At 43.1% G+C, this 19,420-nt stretch overlaps 7 non-coding genes across 7 annotated transcripts; 1 reads left to right on the top strand and 6 right to left on the bottom strand.

Moving 5' to 3' along the window:
* Positions 1–2,376: 2,376 nt before the first annotated feature.
* TRNAS-GCU lies at positions 2,377–2,458 on the bottom strand. The gene has a single exon. It is a non-coding gene; the product is annotated as a tRNA-Ser (tRNA).
* Positions 2,459–8,414: 5,956 nt separating this feature from the next.
* On the bottom strand, positions 8,415–8,486 carry TRNAQ-UUG. The gene has a single exon. It is a non-coding gene; the product is annotated as a tRNA-Gln (tRNA).
* Positions 8,487–8,968: 482 nt separating this feature from the next.
* Positions 8,969–9,040, bottom strand: TRNAQ-UUG. Its single transcript has one exon. It is a non-coding gene; the product is annotated as a tRNA-Gln (tRNA).
* Positions 9,041–9,828: 788 nt separating this feature from the next.
* TRNAS-UGA lies at positions 9,829–9,910 on the bottom strand. Its single transcript has one exon. It is a non-coding gene; the product is annotated as a tRNA-Ser (tRNA).
* Positions 9,911–10,354: 444 nt separating this feature from the next.
* TRNAM-CAU lies at positions 10,355–10,426 on the bottom strand. The gene has a single exon. It is a non-coding gene; the product is annotated as a tRNA-Met (tRNA).
* A 4,323-nt stretch (positions 10,427–14,749) lies between these two features.
* Positions 14,750–14,821, bottom strand: TRNAW-CCA. The gene has a single exon. It is a non-coding gene; the product is annotated as a tRNA-Trp (tRNA).
* Positions 14,822–18,169: 3,348 nt separating this feature from the next.
* TRNAR-UCG lies at positions 18,170–18,242 on the top strand. Its single transcript has one exon. It is a non-coding gene; the product is annotated as a tRNA-Arg (tRNA).
* Positions 18,243–19,420: the final 1,178 nt, after the last annotated feature.

Genomic DNA, 19,420 nt, shown 5'->3' on the forward strand with positions numbered 1-19,420 from the left:
AGGTCAACAAATCTAGGCCAGAGTGTATGAATGGCTGTACCTTAAGATATAAGTACACTTCGCTTACCTCCTCTGTGCTTCACAGTAGGAACTCTAGTTAGTTCAAAGCACATTCTTTCTGGGGCAAAGTGTGAAAAGACAGCAGCTACCCAAGGGAAAATTTCTCTCATGAAGATGGCAGAGGTGCATATGGACACCCAACTCTGCAGGCATATTTAAAGGCCCTAATTGACTCATCCCTGCTAACATCACATTGACCAAAGTCGTTCTCATGCCCAAGGCCAAAGTCAAAGTGATATGGAAATATATCACATCTCTTTGGGAGGAATTGCAGAGTTGTTAGGCAAAGGGCTTAGATATGGAAAGAAATGAAGAATTTACCAAACTTACAAATTAACCTATATCTTGAGGAAGAGAAAAACAGCCCCAATAGCCAGAACTGGTCTGACATTAACAGCTAGGACTTGGAGTTGCTAGGAGCTGGCCTGGCTCTCACAGCAAAGCTCTGGTCAACTCATATTGGGTATAACCAATCTCAAAAAACACCAACAGGCAAGGACACTTTGTGGCCATTATGCCTTGAGATAAAAACAAGACAATTCATAATTGTGGTGAGTAAAAATAAGAAACAAGGACATCATCAAATAACAAAAGTAACCAAACATCTCCTCCTTTCTGGTAAATATGACTACTGCTTCTTTACCAGTTATAGCGAGAATCCTGCTTTATCCTCTCTGTTTGTTTGTTTGTTTGTTTGTCTGTTTTTGAGACAGAATCTCACTCCGTCGCCCAGGCCAGAGTGCAGTGACGCAATATAGGCTCACCACAACTTCCTGGATTCAAATGATCTAGGCTCACCCACCTCCTAGATTCAAGCAATTCTCATGCCTCAGCCTCCCAAGTAGCTGGAATTACAGGCATGTGCCACCAAAACCCAGCTAATTTTTGTATTTTTAGTAGAGAAGGAGTTTCACCATGCAGGCTCAAACCCTGACCTCATGTGTCTGCCCGCCTCCGCCTCCCAAAGCGCTGGGATTATAGGTGTGAGCCACCACACCCAGCCTATTCTCTCCCTCATTGCAACAAACCAACAAATCTAATTTTGCTTTTCTACAGGTGTGTCTGTGGTGATCTTTGTCAGGAATTTGTCAACAGTCTTGAATTCTGAAACATTAAACATCACAGACATAGAAGCAGCTAACTTTTATGTAACACCTCCCGTTTGTCCACCACTAAACCAGATTAAGGGGAGATGTGTTAAACGTGGAAGACAACAGAGCCTCTGATAAACCACATGAATAAAAAAAAAAAAAAAGAATTTTTTTTTTAAGTTGAAAAGTTTCGCATGGCATAAGCATAACCAATTTTTGTGTTTTTTGTTTAGATATGGGATGTTTAGATACAGGCTAAATGGCAGTTTTAAATATTTATTTAGCAAGTTTAGCAGTCTTTTTTGGGTGTGATTTTTATGTAACATAAATTTTAATGGTCCTATGGGCTTCATTATTTAGGAATGACATGGCATATGTAACCAATTCCTTTTTCTTTCTTTCTTTCTCTCTCTCTCTCTCTCTCTTTTTGTTGTTTTTTGTTTGTTTGTTTTTTGTGTTTTTTGTTTGTTTGTTTTTGTTTTTTTAATACGGGGAGGGTGGGGTTGTGGGGGCCCTTGATATATTACTCAGGTTGGTCTCGAACTCCTGGACTCAAGTGATCCTCCAGTCTCGACCTTCCAAAGTGCAAGGATTACAGGCATGAGCCACTGCACCAGGCCCAATTCCTTATGATTACACATTTATGATGAAAACTGCCAAAACAGTGAAACCAAAACTAAGAAGCAAGTGAGGTCAGTGATGGTTCTTAACCCGGGAGACCCAAGGCACTTGCAAAACGACCACTAGACTCTACTCCCTAAAGATTTCGATTTAACTGGGTCTGGGGGAGGGGAGGAGACACGAGCATTTTGAGAAATATCCCCAGTTATGTATAATTAACAATCACCGGATCACAGCTAGATAAGGAGAAAGGCCAGGCGCTACTTAGGGGATTAAGCAACAAATCAGAGGGTCAGAAATCAGTTTTCAACTACAACAGAGTCTTGCGAATCTGGAGCAGCGGTGGATACACCTCTGCCTGCGCGGAGGGAGCGTAGCTGAAAATACTGTAATTTTTCCGTCCTTTATAAAATAGGATCAGTATTCGTTACCGACAGAAGGTTGTTAGTGCCAGCACAGGTTAGTGTTCTACTACGTACTGAAGAATACCTCTCTTAAGGGAGCTAAACACACCTCATTCACAGTGAGCAAACAGGAAGATATACTGGATACCATCTCACTCAAGAGGAAACCTTAAAAAGCCTAACCGGAACGGAAACCAGAGCGACGAGGATGGGATTCGAACCCACGCGTGCAGAGCACAATGGATTAGCAGTCCATCGCCTTAACCACTCGGCCACCTCGTCACAGACCTTACCGACTCGCGATATATGTGAAGTTTCTTTTCTCAGCACTTTCATTTGGCAATTCCTATTCTTTTGTTAAATGTTTTCAGTGACGGAAACAATGGATAAATGGCCCTCTTACTCTCGTAAAGGAAGAAAAACTAAAGAGGAAACTGGGAGGAAGGAATAGACCCTAATAAAGATGACAAAGTACACTTTCTAAGGGAAAAATAAGAGAAATTTAAAAGGAAAAATGAATTAGTGACTGCTCCTGTTTTTTAAATCAAATTGGATTTTGTCTTTTTTCTTACGTCATGTATATGAACACCATCATTAAACCAGGTATGTCTATTGTTGCATTCCTGGACACTCCTCGGTAGGATTCCCAGAGGGATGCCTGCCATACGATGGCACTAATGCATCTGAGAAATAACCATTGTCTCTCCTAGAAGCCCAAGTGGGTGACTGGTAAAGTGTTGAAGTGATGGGTTACAGTCAAATTGTGATTGGTTCTGAGTGTCAGATCCTAGATTTTGGACTGTATCTTGAAGAATCCAAGCCATCTGAGGGATTTTTGTTTTGTTTTTGCTTATTCTGTACAAAGAAATGTGGTGAAAATGATCCTGAATGTTGTCATTTTTATTATCTTTTTGTATTTCATTTAAATTCTAAGTTTAAAAAAATAAATTTATTTTTATAGAGACAAGCTCTCACTATGTCACTGTGTTGCCCAGGCTGGCCTCAAACTCCTAGGCTCAAGCCATCCACCCACCTTGGTTTACCCAAAGTGCTGGGATTACAGGCATAAGCCACCGTGCCCAACCTTTCTTTGGTTGTTTCTGACTCATTTCATCACAATCAGAAAAGTCAGTCTGATGCTAATGTTCTGTGAGATTAGGCACAACAGAAGCACCCCATGGCCTGGCCAGTTCCTGACAATATGCAGGCCTACTGAATAGGGTCAGACCAGTTCCTGGATACCAGGGGCTGTTTTCTCACCTATACCCAATAAAATTACAAAAACAATAATATCGTGTATGTGTGTGTTTTGAAGTGATGTAGCATTAAAAAATAAGGCCGGGCACAGTGGCTCACACCTGTAATCCCAGCACTTTGGGAGGCCAAGGCTGGAAGATTGCTTAGGCAAGATGACCAGACTCCGACTCCACAAAATATACAGAAAATTAACAGGGTGTGGTGGCTGGTGCCTGTAGTCCCAGCTACTTGGAAGGCTGTGGTGAGAGAATCAGCTGAGCCTGGGAAGGCGAGCCTGCATCAAGCCGTAATCATACTACTGCACTCCAGCTTGGGTAACAGAGTGACAAAATAAGACCCTGTCTCAAAAGCAAAGCAAAGCAAAGCAATTAAAGATATGATCAGGATTCAAACTGTATACCCTAAGGAGGTATCAAGAAATTACCTTAAAAATATCAGACATATTAGGCATCAAATCATCATCAAAACATAGCAGGAAAGAAATGTACGAATTTTCATTTTTTTAAAGCTTCAGTTAGCAACAAATTCTGAAGTGTCCTGGAAAGAAAAAATACTGCTTGGTCTTGACTGTGTTTGGATTAGGAATTATAAAGCGTGATAAACAAACCTGGACCTGAAGGGTTCATTGGTTCTTTGATTCATTCAATCTTTTGATGAATATTTACTGAGCATTGTGTATGTTCCAGGCATTGTTCTAAGAACAAATGTATATGCCACACACAAAATTCCCTGTCCTGGTGAAACCTAATTATGTAGAAATAGGCAATAAACAATTTATAAAGCTAAATATAGGCAGAGAACAGTATCTCATGCCTATAATCATAGCACTTTGGGAAGCCGAGGCAGGCGGATTCTTCAAACTCAAGAGTTCGAGACCAGCCTGGGCACCATGGTGAAACCCCATCTCTACAAAAAATACCAAAATTAGCCGGGCATGGTGGCACACATCTGTAGTCCCAGCTACTCAGGAGGCTGAGGAGGGAGGATCGCTTGAACCCGGGAGGTTGAGGTTCAGTGAGCCAACATTGCACCACTGCACTCTACCATGGGTGACAAAGTGAGACCTTGTCTCACCAAAAAAAAAAAAAAAAGCAAAATACACAGTATATCAGAGGATGGTATATGCATAGGAGTGGTGGCAAGTTAAATAGGGTGGTCACGGGAAAATTAGCTCAGTGGTTCTCTATGCTCCACATTTGAATTCATAGGGAACTTTTGAGAAGTATTCATGTAAGGGCATTATCCGTATAGATTCTAATTCACTTGTTCAGGCATGATATTAAAAGAGAGTAGCAGTCGAGTTCTTCAATACTGGCTTGATTATAAAGGAAGATACACAGAGGAAAACTAGTTTTAAAAAGATGAGGGCAGCCAGGTGCAGTGGCTCATGCCTGTAATCCCAACACTTTCGGAGGCCGAGGCAGGCGGATCACAAGGTCAGGAGATTGAGACCATCCTGGCTAACTCGGTGAAACTCCGTCTCTACTAAAAATACAAAAAATTAGCCGGGCGTGGTGGCGGGCACCTGTAGTCCCAGCTACTCGGGAGGCTGAGGCAGGAGAATGGCGTGAACTTGGGAGGCGAAGCTTGCAGTGAGCCAAGATCATGCCAGTGCACTCCAGCCTGGGGGAGATCATGCCAGTGCACTCCACGCCAGAGACTCCGTCTCAAAAAAAAAAAAAGAAAAAAAAAATGGTGAGGGCAAGAGATAATTTTCCCAATTGAAAGGTACCAGGAATTGCTCCCAATACAGCACTTAGTGACCAAGCAAAAGAAGGTGTCTGCAAAGTATCAGTCATAGCATTAGACCAGTTCCAATTGGGGCTTATTCTGCCCTAAGGTCTCCAGAGTGTTTAACAGTGTGTTGGCCACACTTCCTGTGTAATCTCCTCCCTTTGAATGTTGGCTGGATCTAGTGACCTGCTCCTAACCTACAGAATATAGGAAATGTGATAGGATATCACTTTCATGATATGTGAGATATGTGTCTGTTGTTTTAAGCTGCCAATTTGGGGGCAATTTCTTATACAACAGATAACTAATATATTTAGGCAGGCCTGATCAGCCAGAGAGCAGTGGATCCTATGGCTGGAAGGGAGTATAGTTGAGAAAAATACCAGACATCATAGTCATAAATTTGCCAAATCTGAGTTCAGATGCTAATCATGACATCATAGACCCTTTTCGTAAGATTCTCCTATTGAAAGACTTGTGTATAAGCTTGGTGTAAATCTATACATTATCTTTTTGAAAAAAGCCATGACCAATAGATTAAATCTAAAGAGCATTAACAAATGCCTCCTATTTATTTATAGAGGGTATGGTAGGCTAAATAATGACCCCAAAAATAGGTCCACAACCAATCACCAGAACCTGTGAATATGTTACCTTATGTTACCTTAAGTGGTCAAAGGAATTTTGCAAATGGATTTTCACTGAAGATTTTGAGATGGGGAGATTATCTTGTATTATCTAAGTGGGTCCAATGTAATCAAGAGGGTCCTTATAAAAGGAAGGCAGGAGCTTCAGAGTCAGGAGAAGAAAATGTGAGTTTAGAAGCAATAAGTGATGCAAGGAAGGGACTACTAGAAGCTGAAAAAGCCAGGAAAATGAATTATCTCATGATGTCTCCAGAACATACACAGCCCTGCTAATACTTTTATTGTAGACTTCTGATATCCAAAACAGCAAAAAAATTTTAATTGATGTTGTCTTAGCCAGGGATGGTGGTGTGCACCTATAGTCCTAGCTACTTGGGAGGCTGAAGAGGGGCGATTATTTGAACCCAGGAGTTTGAGGCTGCAATGAGCTATGATTGTGTCACTACAGTCCAGCCTGAGTGATAGTGTGAGACCCTATTTTAAAAAATAAATAAAATAGGCCAGACGCAGTGGCTCACGCCTGTAATCTCAGCACCTTGGGAGGCCGAGGTGGTCGGATCACGAGGTCAGGAGTTCAAGACCAGCCTGGCCAACATAGTGAAACCGCGTCCCTACTAAAAATACAAAAAATTAGCCAGGTGTTGTGGCAGGCGCCTGTAATCCCAGCTACTCAGGAGGCTGAGGCAGGAGAATGGCTTGAACCCGGGAGGCGGAGGTTGCAGTGAGATGAGACTGTGCCATTGCACTCCAGCCTGCGCGACAGAGCGAGACTCTGTCTCAAAAATAAATAAATAAATAACAACAAATAAATTCATATTGTCTTAAACCACCAAATTTCTGGTAAGCAATAGGAAGCTAATAAAGAGTCACTAAGATAGCACCATGAAATAGGGCTAAACAGGCAGAAGGAAGTCTACAGGGCTTTTTTCTGGAACAATTTTTAGAGGCCAGAGGAGTTCACGGAGCTCTACTTTTGCTGTCATTGAGAGCCCTGGAGGATACGTTTTGAACAGTAGAGAGAGTCAACAGAAGGAATTTAGAGTCCCATTGACAGTTGGGATTGCTGTATTTGGAGTCTAGAGTGTTAACCGTTATACCATGGTACCTTTGTATAACAAAGGTTCTAGTGAAGACTTGTATACTATTGCATCTGGTCAGTTAATCTTTAAAATGGGCATAGATTCAATGTAAGGAACACTAATAGCTTCGCATGGGGAGAAAAATGCAGGCTCTCAGATGACTCAATTTGTGGTTTACACATTTTCATGCCCAAGTCCAAAGATAGCATGCAGAGCATTCGGAGTGAGCTCTGAAGAAGACAAAAGTCATAGGTGGGTCCTCTGATACATGAACCTTTACTCATCCCAGCAGATGATTAACTTACAGTGATCTAACTGACTTCAGGCTCCAGCAAAGCAAAGCAAAGCTTTCAAAAGAAGAGCTTCTAGGGATACATGAGGGTGATGGGCAGAGGACAACTTTCAGTAGCCAGAGGAAAGAGCAAGAAGATGGATGTTGCTCCAGAAAACAAGTGCAAGTATGTGAGACTATCTATACATGCCCAAGCGTACTTCTCCATTTGGGTAAACTCAAGAGCAAGGTCACCAAAACTGAGACAGGTCCACTGAAATTTGAAGCCTAGGTGCTAGCCATTAAGTCACTAGGACATTGAAATTGAATCCCTACTGAAAGACTGATATGTACTTTTAACGTAACAGTTAACCTTTCAAATAATGTGGACAATGCATTAGTTTAAGGAGTTTGGGTGGAGCCCCAGCTGAGTAGAGATAGCAGAGGCTCTAAGATGTGTACAACTGTAGCGCTGTGCAGTGCAAACATTTTAAGGACAGTGTTAGTAATTAGAAGCAGATGGAACGCTTTAAACAAGCTCTAGAAAAGGAAGAAACTGAGACTGGGGGCTGTAAAACATGAACTCTTAATCACTGGGGCCAAGATTCTAACTTACCAGAATCTGAGAAACTGGGCAAAAAGGCAAAAAGAGACATCAAGTAAAATAGGAATAGGGCTAAAATTTCAGAGGTCAGTAGACAGAGACAGTTTTCTCCAGGACAGGGTGCCATGTTGATTGGCAGCACTTGCAGCCAAGTGGGTACACCTCGAAGGTGGGTTAATGATTTAAGAGAACCACAGAGGAAAATTGACCAAGATGTTGCTAAAATCCCAAAGAGATTTGGACTCAAATTCCTGGATTCAGAACCCCGAGTGCTAACCCATATACTATGGGACCCTTACATGAGGCGCTTGCTGCTACAATTCTTATGTAAATCCTTGCATTTTGAGGGACCTCCAAAGAAGAAAAGATTCGCAGGAGGGGCCTCTGACACATAAACCATTAAGCACCCTGAGCACGCAAATAACACCCTGGCTGCCTTTGGGAAGTCAGGGAAGAGTGGATGCTAAGAGAAAAGACCAAGAATGTGCAAGGACATGATACTAGTCAGAAGCTAGAAATGACAATTGGGAGTTACATGACACTTGCTAATCGGGAGAAGAAACTGCGAATGAGAAGGTAAATCCACAGACCAGAGTGTGTTGGCGATTTAAGAGAAGAACGAAGGATGGGTCACCAAAATTAGAACAGGTCCCACCGAGATTTGAACTCGGATTGCTGGATTCAAAGTCCAGAGTGCTAACCATTACACCATGGGGCCACCTTCTGTTATCAATTTCATGAATATCTATAAATATTGATTACAGAGCATGTCATATATTCTATACAGTATTCTATTAATATTTATTAAATTAATACTATCTGTATCCCATATAGTAGAGGCTCCAAGAGACTCACATGCACTACAAATATACCTGGACCAAGCCCATCTTAGAAAGTGATAAAACTTGAAGCTGTTTGAGTATTGTTCAAAAAAAGAAAGAACTGAGGTCTGGTAGGTGTAACACGTATCCTTAAACTTGCATATGATAATCTAAATCTGAGGAACTTGCGTCCAACAAGAGAGGAGAGGCAAGAGAGGACAGATGTGAAATTACAGGTGAAAAATTAGAGGATGCTGTTCTGCAGGGAAGCATCGTGCTGCCTACTGGGATGGGATGTTAACGAGCTTAAGTGATCAGGTGCAGGCTCTTCTGTGTACAATGTTAATTTGAGAGAAGGAAAGAGCACTAAAAGTGTTAGAGGTCCCACCGAGATTTGAACTCGGATCGCTGGATTCAAAGTCCAGAGTGCTAACCATTACACCATGGGGCCAACGCCACAGTACCATCCTAGCATATTTTTGATAGCATGAATGTAGTACGTGGAATTGATCCTTTGAGAGTGCTGTTTACTTTGGCCTCTCAAAATAGGTGCATAGTCCCAGATACCGAGAAAGCAACAAAACTGCTCCGGCAGGCGGAAAGCAAGAACAGAACTCACCTTTCCCAAAACTTGTTCGGATCTGCCCACGGAGATTATGAATAGGAGCGTTCCTTGATTAATCAGAACTGTGCATTTGCTGAACTTTTAGGTCACGATACGTTTAATCTACTTAAGTTTATAAAAGAAAATATCAACACTTAGACATCTCTTAAAACATCTATGCAACAGTTTTGGAGATTCTCCATCTGGTGTTTCCTCTGCAATTCTGGCCTCTGAAAGCAGGATGATAGGAGGCGAACCAGAAAGGATCTGTTTGAGATATTGATTCCATAAGTTAAAGGCAAGCACGGTTTTGGAAGTCAGACGTGAGCTGAATTTCAGACAGGGAGACAGCATTTCAAGAAGACTTAAAGGCAAAACAACTTGAGCGTTTTTCCATCATTTTTATAGCAGTGTCAGAAATTACTTGTGTTTTCAAGTGCGTGCCCATGTAACACTTTGAAAATCTTTCTCTAAGTCTTGTTATACAAAAGAACTAAAACTATCTGCTTCCACTTTTATGGAGAAAGATAACAGAAAAATAAAAAATACTACTCCATGTTATTCTGTGTGATTGCACAGGTAGTGTACCGCATTTCCTCTACCTGAAAGAACAAAAAAAAAAAAAAAAAGTACACCGTAGTCGGCAGGATTCGAACCTGCGCGGGGAGACCCCAATGGATTTCAAGTCCATCGCCTTAACCACTCGGCCACGACTACGTGCCTCCTTCAGCACCCTGGATATATTCCCATGAGGAATATATGTTTCTTTTCACAGACATCTTTAAATTCGTTGGACAAGATAACAACTCTGGAAAGTTTCTCTTCCTGGTTAAAAAACAGAATCAAAATTTTAAAGATTTAGATATTGGCTAAAAGAGATATTGCAAATTGCAAGACTTGTCTGATGGAGGAAGTACGAAAGACTTTAAGAGGGGGCCACACGCCAACCCCTAAATGGTCTCCAAATCTAAGAGGCTGGCTGAAAGGCTCTCCACACCTAATTAGTAGGATTACAGACATTGAAGACTGCAAATTTGCATTTCCACCAGAATACCCTGTGGATTCTTATACACGGGTCAGGTCCGCTAACGTTTAGCATGCCTCATTTAAAACTCCTATTTTGCAGTGTCCTAGTCTTCAAGTAAAATATACAACGCCACATAGCAGAGGATGGTTTCGATCCATCGACCTCTGGGTTATGGGCCCAGCACGCTTCCGCTGCGCCACTCTGCTGTCACAACAGCACTCTTGTCATGGATGTATTAAAGGCTACAATTTCTGGCATCTTCCTAACTTTAAATGACTTCTTGTCCTTTGCCAAATTATCCTGGAGAATGAGAAGTGCACACTGGCCATCCATATGGGGCTGCACGCCACTTCTAAACACCAGCAGTTTAGAATTCTTCCTCGATAAATTCGAATCAGCTAAGGTTGAAGTTCTCCGGAGTTCCGACGGAAGCATGTTTCGAGTTACTGGAAAAATAAGTGCAGGCTAATTGGCATAATTTATAAAGGTGAAATTATAAATGCTTGGGCAAATTTCAGCCATTCCTGGATACCAGAGGGAGTCGTTATTACTTCCAGACATTTTTTACTTGCGATTTTCATCGAAAATGTTCAGTGGAAAAAAAAAAAAAACTACAGTTGCATCGAGGGGGAACCGAAACTGAATCTCCCTCTAGGCAGATGAGAATTCTACCACTCAACTACCGGTGCTAAAAGTAATTGCATGGGTTTGTTTTCTTTTTTATCTATCATATCGTCCTTTAAAAAGTGACAATGTATGTTCTCTGTCTATAATGTTTTAAAAATCCAATCAAATATTATGTCTAAATATTCTGAGTAAACCTTTGAACATAGAAGTAAACAGAACGTCTGCTGATACGTGACCCTTGGAGACTTTCGAAGTGAAAAAGACACTCAAGCCTGTAATCCCAGCATTTTGGGAGGCCGAGGCGGGTGGATAGCTTGAGGTCAGGGGTTCGAGACCAGCCTGCCCAACACGGTAACACCCTGTCTCTATTAAAAATACAAAAATTAGCCGGGCGTGGTGTAATCCCAGCTACTCGGGAGGCTGAAGCACGAGAATCGCTTGAACCCGGAAGGAGGAGGTTGCAGTGAGCGGAGATGGCCCATCAAATGCACTCCAGCCTGGGTGACAAAGGAGAAAGGGGAGGGGAGGGGAGGGGAGAGAGAAAGTTTGAGTTTCGGGAAGGAAATCAAGCTCATCCACTTGGCTGTTGAGTGGAAGCCTCAGTTATGGCCTTTTTTTTTTTTTTTTTTTTTTTTTGAGACTGAGTCTTGCTCTGTCGCCTGGGTTAGAGTGCAGTGGCACCATCTCGGCTCACTGCAACCTCCACCTCCTGGGTTCAAGTGATTCTCCTGTCTCAGCCTCCCAGGTAGCTAGGATTACAGGTGCATGCCACCATGCCCGGGTAATTTTTATATTTTTAGTAGAAATGGGATTTCACCATGTTGGCCAGGCTGGTCTCGAACTCCTGACCTCAGGCGATGTGACCGGCAAAGTGCAGGAATTGCAGATGTGAGCCACCGTGCCTGGCTGGGAGTTTATTTTTGTAATGGGGTACACGGAAAAGGCTGGGAAATTATGGCCAGACCAACCCAAAATCACAAAGTTTTCCAGAGCTTATATACCTTCTAAGCTATATGTCTACCTGTAAGTGTGCATGCATTTAAAGACATACTCTTGGCATGCATTTAAAGACATACGAAGCTATATGTCTACATGTAAATGTGCATGCATTTAAAGACACATAGCCTTTGTATAAGGGCACTGGCTTTTTTTTTTTTTTTTCTTTTAATATTTGACTTAACCACTCAGTCAGTGCTGACACTGTTGTCATGGAGGCCTGCCTGTTCAGCCATTAGGGAGACCTGGCCTGCCACTCTATGTCTGCTGTGTCAAACGAAAACGATACTCTCCTTGATCAAACTCTAGTCAGGCTCTTCTGTACGTTCTTCTCAACTAAGCCTCAACCTTGACCTTTAAAGCCTAAAGACACTAACATGATTTCTAACAGCTCAAGACCACATCCCTAGGATGACCGTAGTCCCCTTTAAAGTGCCTACTGGAGAAAAATCAAGACTGCCAAAAGAATGTACTGTTTTTCCAAACAACACCTGAAGATAAAGCCCGTCACCCACTTCTGTGGGAAGGTAGGAGCTTAACTTCTGTCAGCACCAGTTAGCAAACGTAGATGGTTTTCATATGAACTAATCTCCTCTTTCTGATTTTTGTAATTTTTCACTCCACTGAGCACTGCTCACCCCCTTTTCTGTTCCTTCATTTTGTCTTTAAAATGCTCAGTCACAGGCTGGGCGCAGTGGCTCATGCCTGTAATCCCAGAACATTGGGAGGCCAAGGCGGGCGGATTACCTGAGGTCAGGAGTTTGAGACCAGCCTAGCCAACATGGTGAAAACCTGTCTGTACTAAAAATACAAAAATTAGCCGGGCGTGGTGGCAGGTGCCTGTAATCCCAGCTACTTAGGAGGCTGAGGCAGGAGAATCCCTTGAACCTGGGAGGTGGAAGTTGCAATGAGCCGAGATTGCACCATTGCACTCCAGCCTGGGCAATAAGAGCAAGATTTCATCTCAAGAAAAAAGAAAAAAAAAATACTCAGTCACTTCTGCACAAATTTAAGTTGAGTTCATTTCATGCTCTACTCTTCTTTATTGGAATATTGTATGGATTAAAATCTGTACTGGGTACAGGGGTCTCAGAATCAAGTGGCATCTCTTGATCTGCTGAAAAGCTAAATCTCAGAAACGTCTCAAATGCCAGGTTTTCATTTTGTTTTTATTGTTTGAGATGCAGTTTCACTCTTGTTGCCCAGGCTGGAGTGCAGTGGCGTGGTGTCAGCGCACTGCAACCTCCGCCTCCTGGGTTCAAATGATTCTCCTGCCTCAGGCCTCCCAAATAGCTGGGATTACAGGCGCCACCACGCCCGGTTAATTTTTTGTATTTTTAGTAGAGACGGGGTTTCATTATGTTGGCCAGATTGGTCTCGAACTCCTGACCTTGGGTGATCCACCCACCTCGGCCTCCCAAAGTGCAGGGATTGTAGGCATAAGCCACCGCTCTTGGCCGGGAAGTTATAAATCTTGCAACCCCCAGTTAGTGACCCTGGGGCAGTAAAAAACTTACAGAAAAACAAGCTAAGCAATGGCAGGTTATTGTCTATGCCTATTCTTGAGCAAAGTTCAGGACCCTACCATAATTCTTACCTATTCTTGTGAATGCAGCTTCAGTCTCCACAAAAGAAGGTGGAGGCCAGTTTTCCTTGCCTCAAAGTGTATCTGTAAACTGAATTCCTCTTGTAGTTCTCTTGGCCTCTGCCCTAAAATAAGCAAAAAAACAAAACAAACAAACAAAACAATTTAGCTTATGAGGTGTAGAAGCAAGATGGAGTCAGTCATGTTAGATTTCTGTCATTACTTATAATTCTGCCAAGGTGGCATCAGTGTGAGCAAATAAATTTCTGTCATTTAAGCCTCCCAGTATATGGTACTTGTTATGGCAGCCCTAGCAAACCAATACAATTACTAACAGTGAAATCTGAAGCAATAAAATAATTACTGTGCAATAATAGTATAGAACTTTAACAGAACTCTAATTATACACCTTTTAGGAATACAGTAAAATAGAAAATGCTTGCTTCCTTAAAAAAAAAAAAAAAAAAAAAGACAAGTGGACAGGGCGCAGTGGCTCATGCCTGTAATCGCAGCACTTTGGGAGGCCGAGGCAGGCAGATCACCTGAGGTCAGGAATTCGAGACCAGCCTGGCCAACATAGTGAAACCCTATCTCTACTAAAAATACAAAAATTAGCTGGGCATGGTGGTGCATGCCTGTAGTCCCAGCTAGTCGGGAAGCTGAGGCAGGAGGATTGCTTGAACCTGAGAGGCAGAGGTTGCAGGGAGCCAAGATCCCGCCACTGCACCCCAAGCCTGGGCGACAAAAAAAAAAAAAAAAAAAAAGGTTTATGTCAATATCCTTGGCAAGAGATAATAAATGGAAGCAAATAGGCCACTGTAATAATTGAGAGAAGTGAATAAATGGGATATGAAATATGAGGAGATAAAACTCAGCACAACTTGGGACTCCAAGCGAAGAAGAGGTAATGTCCAGGATGGCTGCAAGTTCCTGACTCCAGGTCGAGTGGGGATGAAACTGAGAAGGCATGAAGTGTTGCAGGCAGATAAGCAAAGGAAGAGTCAGGAAGCAAAGAGGGCAGGGCATGAGCATGGAAAAAGCGCCAACTTTTAGGGGGTTACGTGTAGGAAAAGTTATCTAATGCCAGAAGAGAGCGTTTAATCTCCCTTTGAAGAGGTGGCCAAAGATAGACTGTCCACGAGGTGAATTCATTTTAGAGTCATAACAGCAAGCCAAGGGCAAAAGAGACAGATCTCACTCATCTGTGAATGCAGAAAACAAAACGTGTCCTTTCTGTCAATGTCTTGAGTTCTTTATCTCGAGTTGACGAAGTATATCTCAGTTCAGATCATTTTGTCCCCTTCCAAAACACAACCACCCCTGACCCCGACGTGATTTGAACACGCAACCTTCTGATCTGGAGTCAGACGCGCTACCGTTGCGCCACGAGGTCACTGGAGCATCAGCTTTTGGTTTTCAAGTAAGAATCTAGTCTTATCTTCCTCCCAATTTCATTATTTGATTTGATCTCTTTTCACAGTTTCGCTAAGGCTTTGTTGAGAAAAATAAGGGAGTGTCCGGATTAAACATTAATCCCAAACCCAAATAAATGCTCCATATATGAAAAACAGTTGTTTCTCAAGTTCAAGTTTAGATTTGCGGTGAAACAGTAATAAGAACGGTTATGAACTTTGTAGTACCACTTTCTGTAAATGCGCTAGACGACTCCCTCTTCAGGAAGAGAATTCCAGGCTTGCACTGCCCCGCAGGACCTGGCCTAGCTAGCACTTACTTCACTCAAACCTATGCGCACACCCGCCCCATCCTCAACCTACTGGGATTCAAAATCCTAACATGAATAATATCTCTTGCCTAAAGGCTCACTTCTCAGTCCAAATCCACGGGCCCTCTGGTCTCTATTGTGTACACGAGCCATTCAGTTCACAAAAATAACCCAAAACAAGCCGCTAACATTTACTGAACTCACCGTTTTCCTCTAGCCTCGTGGATTAACTTCCTCCAGCCTAGCTATTCTCAAAAAGCTTCCTCAGGGTCGGAAGCAGCAGGGAAGCTAGGAAAAGCGGAACCTCACGCCTACTGAATCAGAAACTGGGCGTGGGTCCCACCAGTCTGTTTTAACTAGCCTTCCAGGAGATTGGGATGTAGGAAAAAGTTTGAGAATGACTGTTCCAGCCTAGAAACCCGATATTTTGCTCTTTCAAGAAAATAAGGCCGGGCGCGTTGGCTCTGGGAGGCCGAGGCGGGCGGATCACCTGAGGTCGGGAGTTCAAGACCAGCCTGACCGATATGGAGAAACGCCCCCTCTCTACTAAAAATACAAAATTAGCCGGGCATGGTGGCGCATGCCTGTAATCCCAGCTACTCGGGAGGCTGAGGCAGGAGAATCGCTTGAACCCAGGAGGCAGGGGTTGCAGTGAGCCGAGATCGTGCCACTCACTGCACTCCAGCCTGGGCAATAAGTGCGAAACTCCGTCTCAAAAAAAAAAATAAAATAAGAAGAAGAAGAAAAGAAAAGAAAAAAAGAAAAGAAACGTCCAGCCTTCTAAGATGGAGGAAGGACAGTGTATTAGTTAACTGTGCTCCTGTAACAAATACTACAGACTGGGTGGCTTAGACAACAGAAATCACTTTCTCACATTTCTGGACACTAGCAGTCCGAGATCAAAGAACTTACCTGTTTGATTTTTTTTTCTCCCCTGAGGCCTTTTTTGTCGGCTTGCAGGTGACTATCTTCTCCCTCTGCCTTTAAATGATTTTTTCTTTGTGTGTCCGTGTTCTAATCTCTTCCTATAAGGACACCTGCCCTTGCGATTAGGGCCCTACTTTCATGATCTCAAATTACCTTAATTATCCCCTTTAAAGACCCTATCTCCAAATACTGTCACATTCTTTTTCCCTTTATTTATTTATTTACTTATTGATAAACATTATTTCATTCTATTTCCCCATTTCGCAGATGAAATACTGTCACATTATGAAGTACTAGAGATTAGGGCTTCAACATATGAACTTGGGGGTTTGGAGGAAGGCTAAATTCAATTCACACAGGTAGTTTCCAGACGAAGCTGTACTGACAATTTCCGAGCCTGGCATAGGGAAAAGGGATATAAATGGGGGCTCCGTGGTGAAAATCTACTGTCTCTTTGCTTTTCCCACTCCTGGTTTAGGATTTAGCTTTCTCAAGGCTCTCAAAATCACCGACTCCTCAATTAGCTTTCCAGATGACAAACTTGTTTCTGTTATCTCCTCTCCCTATTTGGATGTATATTTTAGTGTTGTTTGAGTGAGATTTGCGGAGCATGCAGAAGTAAATTCTTGTGTTTAACCCGCAGTCTTTACCTGGAAGCATCGTAAGGCAGTGGTGGTTCCCTGCATGTGGAAAGCAGTCTGGTTCTGCCTTCGCCTCTCCAGCTCTTAACTCAAGCATTCCAAATGCTGGCATTGTCCAGAAAAATCTAACAGGTTTATTTATAATTATTATAAAGTTGAACCGCTGAAACTTGTTCACTGAAACATCTTAACTTGCATTAATGCTGCACGTTTCCGCATTTATATTAAAAATTCACACCCAAATGAAAATGGAAAAACTGCAAATATCTGATTTCTGTCCCCTATTTTTCCACTCGAATCATACACTTAGGTACCTTTTGACCCCATGGGAAAAAAAATAACGTTCAGAACTACCAATAACAGGAAGAAGAGAATTTTTTTTAATGAAATGTTTCCCATCGTGGTGGATTCGTAAGCACGTTCTCCACGTATGCGGCGTGCTAGCTGGATGTCTTTTGGCATAATTGTTACACATTTGGCATGGATAGCACACAGGTTGGTGTCTTCAAAAAGGCCAACCAGATAGGCCTCACTTGCCTCCTGCAAAGCACCTATAGCTGCTCTCTGGAAGCGCAGATCTGTTTTAAAAGTCCTGAGCAATTTCTCGCACCAGACGCTGGAAGGGAAGTTTGCAAATCATAACTTCACGGAGTGCCACTGTACCAGGCCTGTAGCGATGAGGTTTCTTCACCCCTCCAGTAGTGGGCGCACTCTTGCGAGCGGCTTTTGTAGGCCAGTTGCTTCCTGGGTGCTTTACCACCGGTGGATCTGCCGGTGGATTTGCGGGCAGTCGGCTTTGTACGAGCCATGGTATAGAGACCTCCTTACTTACTCCCCTTCTCCTTTGGCTGGAGCTCGGCGAGCGAGAGGCCGCGCTGAGCTGGCGTTAGAGAGCTACGGCAGCACAGCGGCGGCTGCGAACACAATTGCAGTAATTTTTTTTTTTTTTTTTTTAGACAGAGTCGCGCACTGTCGCCCCGGCTGGAGTCTGGAGTGGGCACGATCTCGGATCACTGCAACCTCCGCCTCCGCCTCCGCCTCCGCCTCCGCCTCCTGGGTTTTCAATCCATTCTCCTGGCTCAGCCTCCCGAGTAGCTGGGATTACAGGCGCCCGCCACCACGTCCTGCTAATTTTTGTATTTTTAGAAGAGACGGGGTTTCACAGTGTTGGCCAGGCTGGTCTCGAACTTCCGACCTCGTGATTCGCCTGTCTCGGCCTCACAAAGTGCTGGGATTACACGCGTGAGCCACCGCGCCCGGCCAATTGCGGTACTTGTTTTTTGTTGTTTGTTTGTTTTTTAACCATTAAACTTCGTCTCTCCCCAACCAGGATGTTTTTTTCAGGGGTTGGAAATTCCTTGGTTTACAACAGTGATTTCACTAAGTACATTTACAGCTCATGGGGAGGAGATTATTTTCTGTCAAAAAATTGATGCGCTTCCTAGCCCGAGACCACGTGGCCTAATGGATAAGGCGTCTGACTTCGGATCAGAAGATTGAGGGTTCGAATCCCTCCGTGGTTATTTGGGGGCCTGACTGCTTTGGTGTTATTTTCCGTCCTCAAAGCTGGTAATCAGAAGTGTACTCTTTCCACTTCACTAAATTATCGTAATTGTGGATCCCTTCCTACAATCCCTTTGCCTTTGCCCTGTACTTAGCCGCCCCGTGTCTGTTTATCCTCTCTCTCCACCATAACGCCATACAGTCCATCTTCTGGGCCAGCGCTACTCAAAATTTGGTCCAGTCCCTGAACCAGTAACATCACCTGGGAGCTTCTTAAAAATAACAGCTTTCGAGGTCGACCTCCCTCGCTAGTCCGCACTACACTTGACCTACTTAGAATCGCCGTGTGTGGGCCCTAGGATTCTGGGGTTTAACCCAGTGGTTCGGTTGCACGCTCGAGTATGAGAACCATTTATAGACCTTACAGGCTGTAGAATGCACTCTAGACCATAAAGCACAAACACGTCAGACCCAATTACAATTTAGCGCCAACCTACGTGAGTTTCAAGGCTGTTATGACAGGGGTAATGTGAAGCTGCCATGGGAACCTCTTGGAAAGACTGGGGTACGAAGGAAGGCAGAAAAGAGGTCCACACGTTTGACAAAAGTGTCTTCTAACAAATACAGAAGACTAGTAGAATTAGAAGAATCACCATTTGCAAACCTTAGAAAAATAATAGACCAAAGCAACGAATGAGCTTAACGACCTTAAAACCATTAGGAAAAGGTAGTTGGGAAATAATATATGCTCATGGTGTTAAGGGCCACCCCAACATTACTTGTCAATTGCGAAGAGAGAAATAAAGAACCCTGGGGGGCACCACTCGGTCTCCACCATCAGCAGGATATCCCAACAAGTGCCTCCTGATGTGAAGCTAGTACAATGTAAAGAACAGCGTCTGGGCAAAAATGTTTAACCTAAATCTAATCACTCAAATTAATCACAAGAGCAATCATTTAGATTTATCTTCTAATTTAAAAGGAGCAAAAATAAATTAAAAGATGCCATAAGGAAATAATGAGACAAATCCAGAATGTAGGACATTCTATGAGACAATTAGACCTTTTTTCTTACTTTGTTTTGTTTTGTTTTGAGACAGGGTCTCGCTCTGTCGCCCAGGCTGGAGTGCAGTGGTGAAATCACAGCTCACTGCAGGCTCGATCTCCGGTGCTCAAGTGATCCTCACCTCAGCCTCCC

The sequence above is a fragment of the Theropithecus gelada genome, chromosome 4 (assembly GCF_003255815.1).
Source record: "Theropithecus gelada isolate Dixy chromosome 4, Tgel_1.0, whole genome shotgun sequence".
Classification (NCBI taxonomy): Eukaryota; Metazoa; Chordata; class Mammalia; order Primates; family Cercopithecidae; genus Theropithecus; species Theropithecus gelada.